Consider the following 7,293-nt stretch of genomic DNA (forward strand, 5'->3'; position numbering starts at 1 on the left):
GAGAAGTCTTGAAAGACTTAGAATTCTCTAGAGTGTATAGAGAATTCTAGAGAGGGACTTCTTTGTAAATATGGAGGGACTTGTATAGCAATTTTTATTTACACTTGATCCCCTTAGGAGTAGTATAAATAGAGCGGGCATTCATTTTTAGCAAACCATCAAGCAATCAAGCATTCTTCCAAAGCAATACAAAAGTCATCTTCATAAAAGCTCTCTTGTCTTTCTTGCAATCTAGCATTCCCTTAGCGATCTAGTCTTAAAGGCTTACATGAGCTTACAAGATCGTGAAAGATTCGTGAGTAAGTTGTCAAGTGCCACACGGAAGTCTTAGTGGAAGGCTAAGTCCGTGACAACGTGGTATCAGAGTGAGGTTTTACTAAGGGATATGGCAAGTGAGGGATACATCAACGCCACTACCGCCACCAACGTCAAGCAAGATATTGGAAGGAAGCACCGCAATGGAAAGAAAAACTCTAAGAGAAATGAGGAGGTGCCGCTTGAGCCTACACCAAGCGAGGCCTCAATATCCTACTCACCCTCGGCCACTGAGGTGAGTGACGATGAGCGAGGCAAGGAGCCCGTGGACATCACACCCGGCATGGAATGGATTGCAAGGGTGGATGCTGCCCGGCAAGCAGTGGAGATATTAGGCAAGCGCTTGAACAAGGTCGACGACAAGTTCAAGTCTCTAGAGGAGTTCACCCTTGAGGAGAACGACAATATCCGGAAGGAGTTGGAGGTGCGCAAGGCTGCTGAGTACGAGGTGAAGGAGGTGATCACTTCCTTGGAGTGTCGGCTCATGGACGCGCTAAGCACGATGGAGACCATGAAGGCCGAGATAGCAGCACTCAAAGGAGACATAGATGTCGGGAGATACATATCGTCCAGTGCGGATCGGGAGGCCAAGATTGAGGCTCCCAAGCCACCAATGTTCAAAGGTGCCCGTGATGCACAAGAGGTGGAGAACTTCCTTTGGCACTTGGAAAATTACTTCAAGTGTAACAAAGTGAAGAGCGATGAGACGAGGATCAACACGGCCGTGCTATACCTCTCGGAGATGGCCATGTTATGGTGAAAGTGCAAGGAGTTCGAGATCGGGAAGGGTCTATGCACCATCAACACCTGGGAGCAGTTCCGAGACGAGTTCAAGAAGGCCTTCTTCCCCAACAATGTCATCTATGAGGCCAAACACAAGTTCCGGGAGCTGAAGCATACGGGTAGCATTCGAGCCTATGTGAAAGAGCTCACTACCCTTACGCTTCAAATCCCCAATCTTACAGATGAAGATATGCTCTTCCACTTCATGGATGGGCTGCAGAGTTGGGCCAAGACAGAGTTGGAGCGCCGTCAAGTCAGCACCATCGATGAGGCCATCACCCACGCCGAAGTCTTGACGGACTTTAAGCATGACAGGCATGACAGGGGCAAGGGCAAAGAAACAAGGAGTAGTCATGCCAAAGGTGGGGGAGATCGTGGCAGAGGCAAAGAACAACATCCTCCACCCAGGAGCCATGATTCCAACAAGTCCGACGGTAGAAGGTTCGAGCGACAGGGCTATGCCGAGAGAAAGGAGCAGACCACGAAGGGAAGCGGCTGCTACATATGTGGAGGTCCTCACGGCTATGCTAGGTGTCCGGAGATGAAGAACCTTGGTGCCATACTGCGGGAGCGAAAAGACAAAGAAGTGGACCAAGGGCAGGGTTCGGACACGACTCAGCTAGGCATGATTGGGCTATGTGGAGCCATCGCGAAGCAAGCTGAGAAGGCGGGGGATTATTCTGCCCAATATGTTGACATATCCATCAACGGACGACCAGCTCATGCCATGGTGGATTCTGGAGCAGAAGCTAACATCATGACCAAGACGGCGGTAGCAAGGTTGGGGCTAAGTTATGGGCCAAGCAACACCCGCCTAAAGACGGTCAATGCACCATTGACTCCCATGTGCGGAGTCGCTCATGGAGTGGACATCACGTTGGGCAAGTGGCAAGGTAAGACAAGCTTCACTGTCGCCCCCTTAGATATCTTTGATATCATCCTTGGACAGGAGTTCTTCCAACGGTACCACACGATGATCGATCCCTACCTCCAACAACTCTTGGTGATGGAGCGAGAGGGACCCTGCATGGTACCTCTAGTCAAGATGCCAAAGAAGGAAGGACAAGCCCACCTATCGGCCATGCAGCTTGTGAAGGGCCTAAAGAAGGGGGAGCCGACGTTCGTAGCCACCATTGTGAGCTTGGATGAAGGCAATGGTGCTAAGGAGACATTACCACCTTGCATAAAGAAGGTGCTTGAATAAAACAAAGACATGATGCCCGAAGAGTTGCCAAGACACCTACCTCCAAGGCGCGAGGTAGACCACAGAATCGAGCTAGAGCCAGGAGCAAGGCCGCCCGCATACGCACCATACCGCATGGCTCCGCCTGAGTTAGAAGAGCTGAGGAAGCAGTTGAAGGAGCTCCTCGAGGCCGGTCATATCTGTCTATCCAAGGCACCTTATGGCGCACCGGTATTGTTTCAAAAGAAGAAGGATGGCTCGTTGCGCCTATGCATAGACTATCGGGCACTCAATAAGGTAACCGTAAAGAACAAGTATCCCATCCCGCTCATTGCCGACTTGTTTGATAGACTTGGACAGGCCAAGTACTTCACCAAGGTGGATTTAAGGAAGGGCTACTACTAGGTACGCATAGCAGAGGGAGATGAACTGAAGACCACATGTGTAATGAGGTACGGAGCTTACGAGTGTTTGGTGATGCCTTTCGGCCTAACCAACGCACCCGCCACCTTTTGCACACTAATGAACAAGATCTTCCACCCCTACCTAGATCAGTTTATAGTAGTCTACTTGGATGACATAGTCATCTATAGCAACACCTTGGAGGAGCACGTAGAACATCTAAAGAAAGTATTCCAAGTCTTGCGCGAGAATGAGATCTTCATCAAGTGGGAGAAGTGCGAGTTTGCCCAACATGAAGTGCACTTCTTGGGACATGTTATCAGCCAGGGAGAGCTACGGATGGACGAAGTAAAAGTTCGGGCCATCAAAGAGTGGGAGGCGCCCACAAAGGTAACCGAACTTAGATCTTTTCTTGGACTTGCTAACTATTACCGCAGGTTCATAAGCGCCTACTCCGCTAAAGACGCTCCACTTACTGAGCTATTGAAGAAGAATAAGCCGTGGGTTTGGAGCAAGGAGTGCAAGGAGGCCTTTGAAGACCTCAAGGCTGCCCTGACAGAAGAGCCGTTCCTAGCGTTGCCTGACTTCTCTAAGACATTCTAAGTGTATACGGACGCCTCTGACTATGCCATTGGAGGAGTATTGATGCAAGAGAGGCACCCTATCGCCTTCGAGAGCCGCAAGCTGAACGAGACAGAACGGTGGTACACCGTGCAGGAGAAGGAGATGACAGCCATCATCCATTGCCTACGCACGTGGAGACACTACTTACTTGGATCCAAGTTCTTAGTCAAGACCGACAACGTGGCCACTAGCTACTTCCAATCACAAAAGAAACTCACCCCGAAGCAAGCTAGGTGGCAAGATTTCTTGGCCGAATTTGACTACGAGCTAGAGTACAAGCCGGGCAAAGGCAATGTTGTGGCCGATGCTCTTAGCAGGAAGTTCGAACTAGCAGCCATCACCACAACACATTGTGACATCCAGGATGCAATCAAGGATGGTCTACAGCATGATCCAGAGGCAAAACGACTTATGGAGTTAGCCGCTCAAGGCAAGACAAGGCGCTTCTGGGTAGAAGATGAACTTCTGCTTACCGCCGGATGAAGGGTCTATGTGCCGAAATTCGGAACTATCAGGCGACGGATCATGAAGGAAAGCCATGACACTTTGTGGGATGGACATCCAGGGCAACGTCGTACGAGGGCATTAATTGAGGCGATTTACTACTGGCCACACATGCGGGACAATATTGAATGCTATGTGCAGACTTTTCTTGTATGCCAGCAAGACAAAGTAGAACAGCGTCAACCAGGAGGACTCTTGGAGCCCTGCCTGTAGCGGAGCGTCCATGGAAGAGCGTGACCATGGACTTCATCACATGCCTACCGAAGTCCGACGGGTACGGGACGATTATGGTAGTGGTGGACAGGTTTTCCAAGTATGCCAGCTTCATGCCCGCCACGGCAGGTTGAACGGCTAAGGAGGCTGCCAGGCTATTCTTCAAGAATGTGGTGAAGTATTGGGGATTGCCAAGACATATCATTAACGACAGAGACCCACGCTTCACCGGGAACTTTTGGAGAGAATTGTTTGAAATTCTTGGCACGAAATTACATTTCTCCACTAGTTTCCACCCGCAGACAGACGGCCAGACGGAGCGAGTTAATGCCTTACTGGAGTTCTACTTGAGGCACTTTGTGAGCTCCTATCGGAAAGATTGGGCGAGACTATTGGACGTAGCCCAATTCTCTTACAACCTACAGCGGAGTGAGGCCACAAGGCGAACACCATTTGAGCTAGCCACAGGCCAACAGCCACAAACTCCACATTCACTACCGTCCGCGTTCGAGGGCAAGAGTTTGGGAGCCTATCACATGGCCAAGGGCTTTGAGGAGCAGCTCGACACTGCCAAGTCTTATTTGGACAAGGCAGCGAAGAAGATGAAGAAGTTTGCTGACCGCAAGCGTCGTCCCATGGATTACCAAGTTGGAGACATGGTCTTGGTCAAGTTCAACCCCAGGCAATTCAAGGTATTACGAGGCATACATCAAAACTTGGTGCGAAAGTACGAGGGCCCGTTCAGGATCGTTGCCAAGGTTGGCAAGATCTCTTACAGGTTGGAGCTACCACCGCATCTAAAGGTTCATCCAGTCTTCCATGCCAGCGTCCTCAGGCCATACCATGAGGACAAGGATGATCCTAGCCGAGGAGAATCAAGTCGGGCGCCACTCATAATTACTGCCTCCCATGATCGAGACATCGAGGCCATTATGGACTACCAAGCCAAGCGAAAACAGGGACAACAGGCCACTGCTATGTTCTTAGTCCATTGGAAGGGACAATCTCCGGAGGAGGCCACCTGGGAGAGATATGAAGACCTGTGGCAGTTCAGAGACAAAATCCGGGAGTTCTTGCAGCAGCAGTGCGCCGCGGTCGTCGCCACATCAGGTGGGGGAGAGTGTTATGGCCCGCCACTTGATCTTGAAGAAGGTATAAGAATCAAGAGTCTTGTAGAGATTAGTGGAAGACTCTAGATCCTTGTAGAAACTTGTAGAGAAGTCTTGAAAGACTTAGAATTCTCTAGAGTGTGTAGAGAATTCTAGAGAGGGACTTCTTTGTAAATATGGAGGGACTTGTATAGCAATTTTTATTTACACTTGAGCCCCTTAGGAGTAGTATAAATAGAGGGGGCATTCATTTGTAGCAAACCATCAAGCAATCAAGCATTCTTCCAAAGCAATACAAAAGCCTTCTTCATAAAAGCTCTCTTGTCTTTCTTGCAATCTAGAATTTCCTTAGCGATCTAGTCTTAAAGGCCTACTTGAGCTTACAATATCGTGAAAGATTCGTGAGTAAGTTGTCAAGTGCCGCACGGAAGTCTTAGTGGAAGGCTAAGTCCGTGACACGAGGGTCTCCAGGAAACAGCCGTCCTACCTTGGTAAGAGTAAGGTCTGCGTACATTCTACCCTCCCCAGACCCCATGTTGTGGGATTTCACTGGATTGTTGTTGTTATTGTTGTTGTTGTTTTTTGTATTTTTAGGTTCTCTTTCTTTAAAGATTTTCTTATATTGTAGATGTTAATGTTTGTCTTTTTACTTTCTCTTATGTCTTCTATGAATTTTACATTCATATATTATCTTAAAATCTTTTATATTAACTTCTCAGCTTTTCTTTTGCTATCGTGTCTTTTGTGTTTCATGTTGTTCTCATTAAGTTAAACTTTTGATGGAGAAATTATATAAAATGAAAATAATGAATGAGTAAAGAATTTAAAATTCTTTCTCAGTCTACAAATAAAAATAAGTTCTGCATTATTTTACTTTGAATATATTGTAGTTATCTTTGTCTTTTCAATAATTGTTTGGGTATAAATATAAGATAGTTAAATTTGTATCCTTTTTATTTGAAAATCTTTTATATCAGCTTTTCAGCTTTCTTTTTTTATCGTATCTTTTGTTTTTTTATGTTGTGTACTTAGAGAATTTCACATGATCGATCTTTATTAATTTATATTTTGTTGTTTTATTTTTGTATTTTGTTATTTGGTTATCTCTTTTCATGTATAACACACTTCTCTTTTCAACCAATGGCCTATAGGGAATATCTTTCTAACTCACAAATATAGTGTTCAAGTCAGCGTATATTCTACCTACTACTATAACCTTTTAAAATAGATTGAACATTAATTAAAATCATAATTTACTTATTTTATGATCTTTAGAACTTAAAATCAAAAGAAGATTTCTTCTAATATATCATTCCTTAATTATAACTAGATTATTTCGTCAGGTAGTCCAATGACAATTCTAATAGGAAAACCTTAGTTATTTGAGACATCATTTGGTTATAATTTAGGTTGAATCTTTTAAATTATAGTCACAATATTCGAGATAGAAAATAAGAAAAATTACAGATATATAAATATTGAAATACTAAAAGAGACTAAGAAACACACCATTATCATAGTCCATTGCACAGAAGCAAAATAATTAAGCCAGAATCAAAAGTTCTAAACGAAAATAGATTTTTTAATGTATTGCTTGTCCATATTAATTAAAATATTTGTTGCTCTTAAAGTTGAGAGCACAAAAAGACGGGAAAAGACTATCTTTTTTATTAAATAAAAAATCAAAATTTATCTAAATATAATTTATAAAGAGATTAGCTAAGATACAATCAAACATTCACGTGTGTATACGTACAAATATTATATAAGTAGTTTAATTAATTTTCTCATCTTTGCAAGTTCATATACAATATAGGGCTGCTTATCGGATTGGACAGATAATTTCAGTTGACGGTTTGACCTATTGAATATCAGTTTTTAAATTTACTAATCCGCTAACCAATCTTTAAGATATTGATAGCGAATTAGCAATTATCGAATGGTTATCAGGTAGTGTATCGGTTAACCATTAATTAATTTTTATGGTATATTTTTCCGATGAACGCACCTTACAAAAGAGATGACTTCTTTTCACTATTTTAAATCCAGTGAGCTTAGGGCTTCTTTACGTCTTTACCTCTTTTAAACTTTAGTAATTTTTTGAGTTTGTTGACTTGCTCTCTATTTTTGAAGGCAAAATATATAATCTATACTATATTA

Source organism: Solanum dulcamara, chromosome 1, assembly GCF_947179165.1.
Source record: "Solanum dulcamara chromosome 1, daSolDulc1.2, whole genome shotgun sequence".
NCBI classification, from domain to species: domain Eukaryota; kingdom Viridiplantae; phylum Streptophyta; class Magnoliopsida; order Solanales; family Solanaceae; genus Solanum; species Solanum dulcamara.